Source organism: Oratosquilla oratoria, chromosome 8 (genome assembly GCF_046742065.1).
Source record: "Oratosquilla oratoria isolate Oo_2021 chromosome 8, ASM4674206v1, whole genome shotgun sequence".
NCBI lineage: Eukaryota > Metazoa > Arthropoda > Malacostraca > Stomatopoda > Squillidae > Oratosquilla > Oratosquilla oratoria.
This window is the reverse complement of record NC_134784.1, coordinates 21,175,248-21,187,747: the sequence shown is the minus strand read 5'-3', so window position 1 is coordinate 21,187,747 and position 12,500 is coordinate 21,175,248. Positions and strand designations below refer to the sequence as shown.

The 12,500-nt window shown below is 39.0% G+C and overlaps 1 protein-coding gene across 5 annotated transcripts in view; it reads right to left on the bottom strand.

Annotated features, from left to right (window-relative positions):
* LOC143027629 (dual 3',5'-cyclic-AMP and -GMP phosphodiesterase 11A-like) overlaps positions 1-12,500 on the bottom strand; it is a 184,854-nt gene that overhangs the window by 79,444 nt on the left and 92,910 nt on the right. The window lies entirely within an intron of this gene.

Here is a 12,500-nt window from a genome sequence, read left to right as displayed (position 1 = left end):
TTGCCTATTTCCTTTTTAAATCTAAATTTTTCCAGTTTATAACCATTACTGCGAGTCCTTTCCTGTTGTTTTGATACAACAGGACTCGCAGTAATGGTTATAAACTGGACAAAATAAAGTGAGACAGAATAAAAGTAGGAAGAATAGGATGAGATAAAGTGGAAAGAGTAGGAAGAGTAGGAATAGGAGGAAGAGGAGGAAGAGGAGGAAGAGGAGGAAGAGGAGGAAGAGGAGTAGTAGAAGGAGTAGAACTTGAAGAAGCAGAATAAGGAGGACCGTTAGACTGGTGTGAAGGATAAATCCAAATAAGCTAAGAGGAATAGTGATGATGATATTGTTTAACGTCACAAACTCCCCCCCCCCACACCTATCGGAGGCTAGGACGGTGCCCCTCACAGAGGGCTTTGTAGCGTGGAATTTAATGAATCATGCCCTTGGTTCAACTTCGCCGGTGGCAGGGTTCGAACCACCATCCCCTCGACCTTCGCCGCAAGTAATGATGCCTTAACCTTTTCAGCCACATAGCTTCCAAGAGGAAAAGTAAAGAAGAAAAACATTTAGAAGTGAATATATATATGTATACATATATACATATATATATATGTATGTATATATATATAATATATATATGTATATATATATGTATATATATATATATATATATATATGTGTGTATATGTATGTATGTATGTGCAAAGCAGACCACTCGGAAAAAGAAACTAACGAATCAGAGCGCTTTCGTATATTACATTTGAAGATGAAATATACGAAAGCGCTCTGCTTCATTAGTTTCTTTTTCCAAGTGGTCTACTTTGCATAAGTGAACACACGTACCCGTGTTCTTACTAGCATATATGTATGTATGTATGTATGTATGTATGTGCGTGCGTGCGTGTGTGTGTGTGTGTGTGTGTGTACAGGAGGACGAATGAAACTTACATAACGTAGAGAATGCGGTGTCTCAAAAGAAACTGGAGGAGGAAGGAAGTAAAATGAGGGTCGACAAGAAGAGAAGCTGGAGGAGGAAGAGGAGAAGGAGGAGGAGGAGGAAGAGGAGGAGGAGGAGGAGGAGGAAAGAAAACGGAGATCAAGCGTCAGAAAGAAAGGAATAAGAAATGCAGTAGTAAAACTTGGAGAAGAAAGAATAGTTGAGGAAAGAAGATGGAAGGGAAGAAAGATGAAAAGAAGGAATTAAAAGAGAAGGACCAAAAGGAAGAGAAGCAAAAAAAGAGGAGGACAGGGAGGTAAAGATAGGAGACGAGATAGGGACTAGGGCATAAGGGAATAAGCATTGTAACAAGGAAATAAAGAGCGAGAAAGAGAAGAAGAGAAATAGGAGGAGAGAGAGAAAAAAGAGAAACATGAAAAGGGTGAATATGAAGAGGAAGGGGAATAGGAGAAAGGTAAGTAGAGGAAAAGGAGGAGGAGGAGAAGTAGGAGGAGGAGAAGGCAAAGTAATGTTAGGAGGAAGGGAGGAAGTTGAGGAAAGGAAGGAGAAAAACAGGAGTAGGAAAAGTAGGAGTTGGGGGATTGGGAGGAGGAGGAGGAGGAGGAATAAGAAGGTGGGGAGGAGGGGGAGGAGAAGTAGGAGGAGGAGAACTAGGTGAAGGAGAAGAAGGAAGAGGAGGAGGAAGAGGAGGAGGAGGAGGAGAGTAAGGAACGAGGAGAAAAACAGAAGGAGAAGTAGGAGTAGGGGGATTGGGAGGAGGAGGAGGAGGAGGAGGAAGAGGAGGAGGAGGAAGAGGAGGAGGAAGATAAGGAAAAGGAGGAGGAGAAAGAGGAAGAGGAGGAGGAGGAGGAGGAGGAGGAGGAGGAGGAGGAGAGTAAGAAATGACAGGTAGTCCCTCTTGGGGAGATTAAGAATGAACGAGACAGAGCAGAACAGAATAAAAGTGGAACCTTCGTCTCCCAAGAGGATCCCACGGATATTAATAAAATCACCTGACGGCACCAGGTATAAAACGAAAAGTGCTACCCGGTACTTAAAGTTTAACTCGAGAAAGATTATAACCTCTTTGTCGGAGAGGATAGCGTACGGATAATAACAGAAGATTGTAAAAATATATCTAGAAATAAATAGTATACCCCAAGGGCAGCAAGTATGCGCGGTAAAGGGGCCACTCAGTAAAGAAGTTACATTCGACTCCCAAGTTTCATTTCCTCGGGAGAGTCTGACCTCGCAAGGTAAGAGGAGAACCAACAGGAAGGAAAGGGGCCGTCTCTCCCTCCCTCCTCCTCTTCCTCCTCCTAGTTCTCTACTTTTTCCTACTTCTGCTCCCAGATAAATACTTGAGCTCTAATCCGTAAATGAAATATTATCCCTTGCAATAAAAGATCTGACAGACCGGCATTTAATTGTAATTGGATAGGATAGTAGTAGCAGTAGTGTTAGTTCATTTGCTATCGCTTAGTTGCCCTGTTTTCTTAACTGTAGCTTAGTATAGTGAACACAAACAAACTCGATAGGGCAAGTAGGCCTGCTGTTGTTTGCGTTTCTTTGTGTTTATCTTCCTGCACACTCCTCCTCCTCCTCCTCCTCCTCCTCCTCTTCCTCCTCCTCCTCCTCCTCCTCCTCCTCCTCCTACCACTCCTTCCCGTCGCTCTCTCTATAGAAAACAATGACATTCCTAAACACGTTTTTCCGATAGGCGACTCCTGTCGACGCCCCGCTATAGCGACTTCCTTCAGTAGAACGGGGTTCTTCGGGACTTGGCCCTGTGGATCCGAGGGCATTGATTTATTTACGGGAACAGAAACGGGAAAGGGAACAGGAACGAGTCTTTTTTTTTTTTTTTGGCGCGATCAGGTAGCGATAGAGGGGGGAAGGGAAGAAAGAGAAGGGAAACGGGGAGAGAGAAGGGGAGAAGGCAACATGAATAGAGATAGAAGATAGGGGAAGGGTAAGTGGAGATGGAGTGTTAGGGTTGAGGGGCAATGATAAAGGGTAGAAGAGTAATATGAGAAAAGAATGGAAAGAGAGAAAGTTATCTGTAAAAGAAAGAAAGCTGTCGAGAGGGGGATGGGATGAGGGGAGAGTGAGAGGAGAAGGAGAGGGGAGTGAGAGGAGAGTGAGAGGAGAAAGAGAGGAGAGTGAGGGGAGAGTGAGAGGAGAATGAGAGGAGAGGAGAGTGAGAGGAGAGTGAGAGGAGAAAGAGAGGAGAGGAGAGTGAGAGGAGAGTGAGAGGAGAGTGAGAGGAGAGTGAGAGGAGAGTGAGAGGAGAGTGAGAGGAGAGTGAGAGGAGAGTGAGAGGAGAGTGAGAGGAGAGTGAGAGGAGAGTGAGAGGAGAGTGAGAGGAGAAAGAGAGGAGAAAGAGAGGAGAGAGAAGGATGGCAGAAGAGGAAGAATGGAATATATCTTCAGACTTCGTTATCCCAAGCCTCAGGTACTCCTTAGGATCACAGACAGCCCACAGGAATATACGAACATGGTATAATTGCGACAAAAAACAAAAACCACTTTAGAAATCATATTGGACTCTTGGATTAGCTTATTTCTTTATTTATTTATTTTTTTTTTTATCGTCATTGGGAGTATCTTGGTCTTTTGTTTCTTTTTCTTCAACGTTCCTATGAGTGCCATTGACAGAAACATGGAGGGATGTGAATATTCATAGAATTCTTTTGAAAATTATTTTCCTTATTTTATCAGTATTCTTGAGTAAATCTTTTCTTACGGAACCTAACGAGAATTGACCTAATCTAACTTAAACTCACCTAACCAAGGCTAACCTAAACGGACCTAGGCTGACCTAATCTAACCTAAGCTAACTTAATCTAATCTAACTTAGTTAAACCGTAACTAACCTAGTTTAACCTAACGTAAGCTTTCCTGCCTCAACAAAACCGAAGCTGACCTAGCCTAGCTTAACGTAACGTAACGTAACATAACGTAACGTAACGTAACGCAACGTATGTAACGTAACATAATGTAAAGTAACGTAACGTAAATATTGTATCGTATTGTAACATAATGTAACGCAATATAGTGTAATCTAGCGTAATGTTACCAAACCTATTCCAACCTAGACTAACCTAAGCTAAACTAACCTAACATAACGTAACCTAACCTTACTTAACCAGTCTAACCTAACGTGACCTAACCTATCCCTATCCTAATCTTACCTAACCTAACCTAACCTAACCTAACCTAACCTAACCTAACCTAACCTAACCTAACCTAACCTAACCTAACCTAACCTAACCTAACCTAACCTAACCTAACCTAAACTAAACTAAACTAAACTAAACTAAACTAACCTAATCTAACCTAACCTAATCTAACCTAAACTAATTTAACCAGCCGAACCTAACGCGACCTAACCTATCCCTATCCTAACCTTACCTAACCTAAACTAACCCAACCTAACCTAACCTAACCTAACCTAACCCAACCCAACCCAACCCAACCCAACCCAACCTAACCTAACCCAACCTATCCTAAGCTAAGCTAAGCTAACCTGACCTGACATAACCTGATCTAACCTAACCCAACCCAACCCAACCCAACCCAACCCAACCCAACCCAACCCATCCCAACCTAACCCAACCCAACCCAACCCATCCCAACCCAACCCAACCCAACCAAACCCAAACCCAACCCAACCCAACCTAACCCAACCTATGCTAGCCTAACCTAGCCTGACATATCTAACCTAACCTAATCTAACCAAACCAAACCTAACATAGCCTAATCTAACCAAACCTTACCCCAATTAACTGTTTCCATTTTACTTTATTTTATTTTTTCCTTTCCTTAGGTAATTATTTTCAACAAATCATCGAAAACAAATGGAAATACCGTCATTCAATTTTCAAAAAATGATCAAATTGACGATAAAAATGGCGGGCTCATATGGAGATATCCGTTTTTATATTTTTCAGAATGAAAAAATACGCCATCATCATTATTTGTTTCCAATGGTTTCTTATAGAAACTTATTTATATAAAATACAACTCTTAAAAAAAGTGAAAATAACGTACGGATAATAAAAGAAGTTTGTAAAAATATATCTAGAAATAAAAAACAAATATGCAATTGTTACTACTTTTTACTGATTTGCTTTTGATATCCAAATAGATCTAATGGAAAAAGATACTTTGATTACTTTCTAAAATCGTGTAATTACCCAACCATGCCTAATCTAGTTGGAATCAGAGTAATATTTAAAGTTATTTTTCTGTAGTATACTTATGTAGTATATCTTATGGAAAAAAGATACCGTGATAACCTTCTAAAATCGTGTCATTACCCAACCATGCCTAACCTAGTTGGAGTCAGAGAATAATAATTAAGGTTATTTTTCTATGTAGTATACTTATGTAGTATATCTTATGGAAAAAGATACCACGATTACCTTCTAAAATCGTGTAATTACCCAACCATGCCTAACCTAATTGGAGTCAGAGAGTAATATTTAGTTATTTTTTCATGTAGTATAGCCATGTAGTATATCTTATGGAAAAATATACCATGATAACCTTCTAAAATCGTGTAATTACCCATCCATGCCTAACCTAGTTGGAGTCAGAGAGTAATATTTAGATTTATTTTTCTATGTAGTATAGCCATGTAGTATATCTTATGGAAAAATATACCATGATAACCTTCTAAAATCGTGTAATTACCCATCCATGCCTAACCTAGTTGGAGTCAGCGAGTAATATTCAAAGTTATTTTTCTATGTAGTATATCTTATGGAAAACGTACACCTTCATTACCTTCTAAAATCGTGTAATTACCCGACCATGCCTTACCTAGTTGGAGTCATAGAGTAACATTTGAGGTTATTCTTTTATGCAGTATATCTTATGGGAAAACATACCTTGATTACCTTCTACGATCGTGTAATTACTCAACCATATCTATCCTAGTTGAAGTCGAAGAGATTTAAGGCTATTCTTCTATGTAATATATCTAAGGCATTTTATATCATCGAAACTCTTGAGATTAAACTCGTTTAACCAAAGGAACGTACGGAAAGGTTGGTGGTCCAAGTTAACAGACGACTTTTTTACAACTGAGAACTGGAAATAATGGAAAGGGAATGACAAAAACTTACCCACCGTGAAGTGAGACTACACGATCGAAGCACGTTTGATTATTTTTAGCATTTGAAGTAAAGATTGTATGTACGTGTGTATGCATACATGTGTGTATAAATACATGTATACTGGTACATTGTGACAAGTTGATGAAGGTGGAAAAAGAAGTCACGGGTCTAGTTCCGAGTTTCTGAGTTTATTCCTGACCGGTTTTGCTCTGCGCTGAAGAGGCATAGAGTGAAACCGGTCAGGAATAAACTAAAAAACTCGGAGCTAAACCCGTGACTTCTTTTTCAACCTTCATTAAATACATGTATGTAGATAGGCAGGTAGGTATCTATGTTTGTATGTAGGTAGACATATTGAATATATATATGTAGCTGATAAATAAACAAGTTTAAGTGTTTGCATGTATGTACGAGTATCTTTGTGTACATGTATGTAGGCGGCTAGTTAAATAAGTCCATATGTATGAAAATATGTACATGTATGTATGCATGTAGGTAGTTATACACATGTATATATATGTGTTTGCGTATAGATTGGAAGTTGTGTGTTCCTACGTCTAATGCTTCCACAGGGCGTGGCTTTTGTAGAGTTTAGTCTAATCAAGGTCGGGTCATGAGCCAGCCATTTATCATCCAGTCAGTGTGTGTGTGTGTGTGTGTGTGTGTGTGTGTGTGTGTGTGTGTGTGTGTGTGTGTGTGTGTGTGTGTGTGTGTGTGTGTGTGTGTGTGTGTGTGTGTGTGTGTGTGTGTGTGTGTGTGCCTAGTGTGTGTGTGCGTGTGTGTGTGTGTGTGTGTCCCGCGTGTGTGTGTGTGTGTGTGTGCGTGCGTGTGTGTGTGTGTGTGTGCGTGTGCGTGTATGTGTGTATGTTCACCTTGGTCTTTGGATCACGTGTTGGACTCGTGATCGACAGCTATTTCCCTCCCGGAAGAGAGCTCAGAGCTCGTATGACCGATCTATGGGTAATGCTATGACCTTTCACACACACACACACCCAACTCCCCGCCCACGAGAATCAGAGTAACGACACGAAGCGCAGCGATACCGAAATAATTTCGGCCCTGGGCAGGATTCGAACCCGCTACTGCGAGCACCACCGTACTTCCCAGTCCAGCGCTCTACCAACCGCGTCACCGAGTGTGTGTGTGTGTGTGTGTGTGTGTGTGTGTGTGTGTGTGTGTGTGTGTGTGTGTGTGTGTGTGTGTGTGTGTGTGTGTGTGTGTGTGTGTGTGTGTTTGTGTGCGCGCTCGCGATATAGCCTTCCGAGTGGTTGATGATGTGACCCCTATGAGAATTTCCCAGCTGCGCGTTGGCGTAGCGGATGATAGGGCGCTCAGGTTTAGTGAGAAAACCTTCCGAATAAGGAGGATCTTTGCCGCAAAGGGAGGGGGGGGGGGGGTGGGGGAGGGTAAGACGTTTCGGGTAACAGTGAGAAGGCGTTGTGGAAAATACACAAAGCGTATTCCTGATTAGATATGTTAGTGAAAACAGTGAAAGGACGATGTGAATAGTAGTGAAATAAAACTCCAGGCAATAGACTGTAGGATACATACACATAGATATATATATATATATATATATATATATATATATATATATATGTATATATATGTATATATACATATAATATGTGTGTATATATATATATATATATATATATATATATATATATATATATATGTATATATGTTGAAATATGTTAGACAGATGAGTGGATGGGTGGTGAGATAAACACAGGGAACCGTTTAGGGATTTATTCTGACGTTTCGTCCTTATCAGGACTTCTTCAGAGTACATGCACATTCAAATCATTCACCCCCTAAATACCCGCCGAATCTATCCGCGTTCCACCATGATCGACCTGACCTCTCGTCCTCCTACGCTCTGCTTCGCGAGCCGCTTGGTACTTCGCGAAGCAGAGCGTAGGAGGACGAGAGGTCAGGTCGATCATGGTGGAACGCGGATAGATTCGGCGGGTTTTTTGGGGGTGAAGGATTTGATGGTGAATGTACTCTGAAGAAGTCCTGGTATGTACGAAACGTAAGAATAAATCCCTAAACGGTTCCCTGTGTTTATCTCACCACCCATCCACTCATATGTATATATATATATACATATAATATGTGTGTATATATATATGTAAATATGTATATATATATATGTATATATATATATATGTATATATGTATATATATGTATATATATGTATATATATGTATATATATATATATATATATATATATATTATATATATATATACATATATATGCAATAAAAACACTAGGAGCGTGTGTTCACAAATCCGTAAGTAACCACTAGGAAAAGTAAACTAACGAAGCAAAGCGCTTTCGTATAATTTCATCTTCAGTGCAGATACTAAGATTGTATTATAATTCCTTCTTTGTATCTGCACTGAAGATGTAATTATACGAAAGCGCTCTGCTTCGTTAGTTTACTTTTCCTAGTGGTTACTTACGCATGTGTATATATGTATATATGTATGTGTGTATATGTATATATGTGTATATGTATATATGTATATATCTATATATGTATATATGTATAAATGAATTTATATTTATATATACATATATATATACATATATATATACATATATATATATATATACATATATATATATACATATAAATATATATACATGACACCCTTTAGAAACTTCATTATGACTAATGACAGACGATTTCATTCAGCTTTAAGAGGCTCCCGAGCGCAAAGAGAGGAACGTGTCAAACTTTAAGGACAAAAATTGTTACCAAAACCCATCAGCTATAGCTCTTCCAAGATTGATGCACTTCAGGATTTGGTTCTGGCTAATGGCAGACGACTTTAATGAAGTTAGAGGAATCTGTGTGTGTGTGTGTGTGTGTGTGTGTGTGTGTGTGTGTGTGTGTGTGTGTGTGTGTGTGCGCGCGCGCAAATACACATAAAAACATCTTTGCAAGTTCCATGAAGAGTAAAGGACTTTGGCGAATATTGTATACACCGTACGAAATAGTCTAATTAGATACTTTACTGTACATATATAAATAGTACTAATATTGTTCAAACGTATAAGCTTCCTGTGTGAAATAAAGAAGTTCACAAGACGTTTTGAAATTCCTTTGTTGAAAATAGAATTCTTGGCTGGAGGCCTTAAGATATTGGCGCTCCTGACGAATCTACTGAAGATTTTGAATTATTAGCTGCTTACTTTCACTGAAGCAAAGCAGTACAGTTTTAGAACTGATGACGGATGTTGTAAGAAAAAGTATGTGAAGAGAAAATTGTCATTATATACGATGACTTTCAAGGCAAAATTGAAACGAATTTATACCTGATACGTAAAGAGCCGGGGACACTCGCGACGAATTTGATGTATTTAGCAATAGGAGAGAAGCCGGCTGGTCGTCGAAACGATTTTTATGAATATTATTATTATCATTATTATTTTTTTATTATTATTATTATTTTTTTTTTTTAAGAAAGGCGATCTTACGAGTAAGATGTACTTCTTAATCTTGCTTTTCTCTGAGGCTTTGTGTGTGGGCTCTAAATCTTTTGGCCATTGCCATATGAAGGACGTAGAAACGAAGATCCTTTCCTATGTCTCTGATAGCCATTTTTTTCGAACTTCTTTATAACTCGGCTGCATTCTAGGAGACAGGGAAAAAATACTTTTATTTTTTCCAGAGCCATTTTTCATTTTTTTCTTCTGATTTCACCAGAACCATTTTTGTAATTACCAGAGCCATTTTTGATACTTCCAGAGCCATGTTTATATAGTTATCAAATGTTCATATTTATACTTAAATTGATTTACTTTCAATTTCTAACCAAACATTTGATTCGATTTTGTTTTCTCATAAATACGCGAACGAGGTTATAAATGGGATTTCCCAGTTTCCCTCCTAGGCCTCGAGTGAGTTTGCATATGCACAGTGTACGTATGCATACGGTGATGTGGTATTGGGTATGGTGCATTGTACATGTAGTCAGCGCGTTGATTGGGCAGCTAGCTGCATGCAACCAATGAACTTCCCTGCATACAGGTACCATGGAATTCGCAACTAGCGACATTATGTAGCACGATAGTCGTGTAGAGTCTAGTCAACATATACTAGTATACGCGCGCATGCAGCTGATACGAAGCTAGGCTTGGTAAGCCATTGAATTCTAGCAGCTATACCGCGTACACATACGTACGTACATCAACAAATTAAAGTTGATCGATGCGTTGCGTTTATTATATCGATTGATAATGCAATAATTGATCACGGGTAAGTTGTTTTTGCTCTGATCCTTTCATCAATGGTGATGGGATTCAGGGATTGCCAAATGATGGATAATGCATGAAAAACGTTGAATCTTGCCGCGGGAGCGATGTTTTTTTTTTTTTTTTTTTTTTGGTGAATCGCTCCCGCTATTGGATTTGCGAGAGCGACATTGGAACTTTCCCGAGCGAAATCGCTCGTCGCCCCCGTGTATTTCTTTTGCTGCTAGGAGATATGTGTCCCGGCTCTTCAGTTGGATGTCAGACCGGCTTCTCTTCCTGTGCCCCTCTTCTCCTGTGTCTCCGTTTTCTGGTGATGTTGGGAAGGTCCTGGTCTTGCATGCCGGCGTCGAGGTGGAAGCTGGTCCCACCGAGCCGAGTGTCCGTACCTACTAATAGTACACCCCTTCACCAGCTTTCACTGATGATGGCAATAAGGATGAAATAATAATAGTAATAATAATATTGCATGTAGCCCAATAATTGACAGAATGCAAGCACATACAACTCAAACCCAACCTGGGGAAAAGCAGGCTACTCAGGCCCCACCTGTGGCTTAACAGGAACGCGCTCTACACACGGAAAGTGAACTCTACTCACTTCCCGTAAGATACACACACACACCTCTCACGAACATAGCCACGCCACACGCACAAACATCTACACTTACTTTTCTTTTTCTTCGACTAAAATTCGCTTCCTTTCTAACTTTCTCTTATACTACATCTTCTCATTTCAGTTTACCTCCCACTAAAGATTTTTCCGTTTTTCCACCTTTCTCTACTACTACGCCTCCTACCATTTTCAAACTTTTGTTGGTGACCCTAATCCTACTCCCGGCGTCGGCGCCGCCGTCCAAGCTCCCAGTCCATTTCTCCCGAGCCACGACCACCAACTGCCCCAAATCGCTCGCTAATTCGCCCGGTGGCAATAGCCCTCTTTTATACGCTACTATCTTTTCATTTTCTTACAGACATTCTTCCCCTCCCGCAGAAACCGACCCCGCGCAAGCGGGTGGTCTTTCCTAGGAATTCAGAATTCAGAATTCCGGCGAGAGCCCGCATCGCTGTCTTCGCGAGCTCGTCGGCCTCCGAGATTACAACGCCTGAGCTCAGTCGCCATGATCACCAACACATTGAAGCTCATTACGTTCAGGTATTTCATTATTCTTGGTCAATGGGTGTGCATGAGTATAGTAATGTTCATAATCATTGTGTGCATATGAACAAAAATAATGAAATGAAGGTCTGCAGACAGGAGACTCCAGACAGTTTATGTATGCACAGTCAGGATCAAAACCCATGGTCAGCCTACTGAATTGAACCAAGCAGACATAATTTCCCATGATTGAGATCCCGTGTACATTTCTCTATAATAAAATCAATTTATCTTTATATTACAAAAGGTAGGAAAAGTATATTTTGTGAGCTGAATTAAATATTTCAGCATTAGATGGAATAAAGTTTTTAATATTAGCAACATCTTTTTAAGAAGTCCATCATTTTTTTTTATTTGATATAAGAGAACACAAGGGGATTCCCCTATACAAATATGCATCAATATAGTAAACATAATAATCTTATTGAAAATCCTACGGAGTAATGTTTCACAGTATTATTTTATGACACGAGACTGATCTTTCTTTACCCAAGAAAACAATATTGACCAGTTTAATTTCTATTATTTTTTGTTTATTTTATTTACTAATTCATTTATTTATTTATTTGCTTATTCATTATTTATTTATTTATTTATTTATTTATTTATTTATTTATTTATTTATATATCTATATATTCATTTATCTATTTTATATTTATTTATTTATTATTTACTTAATTATAATCTTTATTCATTTGCTTTTTATCATTACTTATTTATTTATTTATTCTTTATTTATTGTTTTCTATTTTATTTTATTTTATTTCATTTCATTTTATTCTACTTTATCTTATTTTCATTCTATTTTATTTTATTTTATTTTATTTTTTACTAATCTTAAATATCTTCAAAATTACCTTTGTGTCTCTACCTTGTCGGTATGGTATTGCCCACAAGGACAGAGGCGCTGATCATAACCAACAAAATACCAAATACACCAGAGCATTAGCAAGTCGAAGGCAGTTTTATCAATGTATAAAAAAAAAGATAACGTAAACAAATGTCTTCTGGCTTATACTTA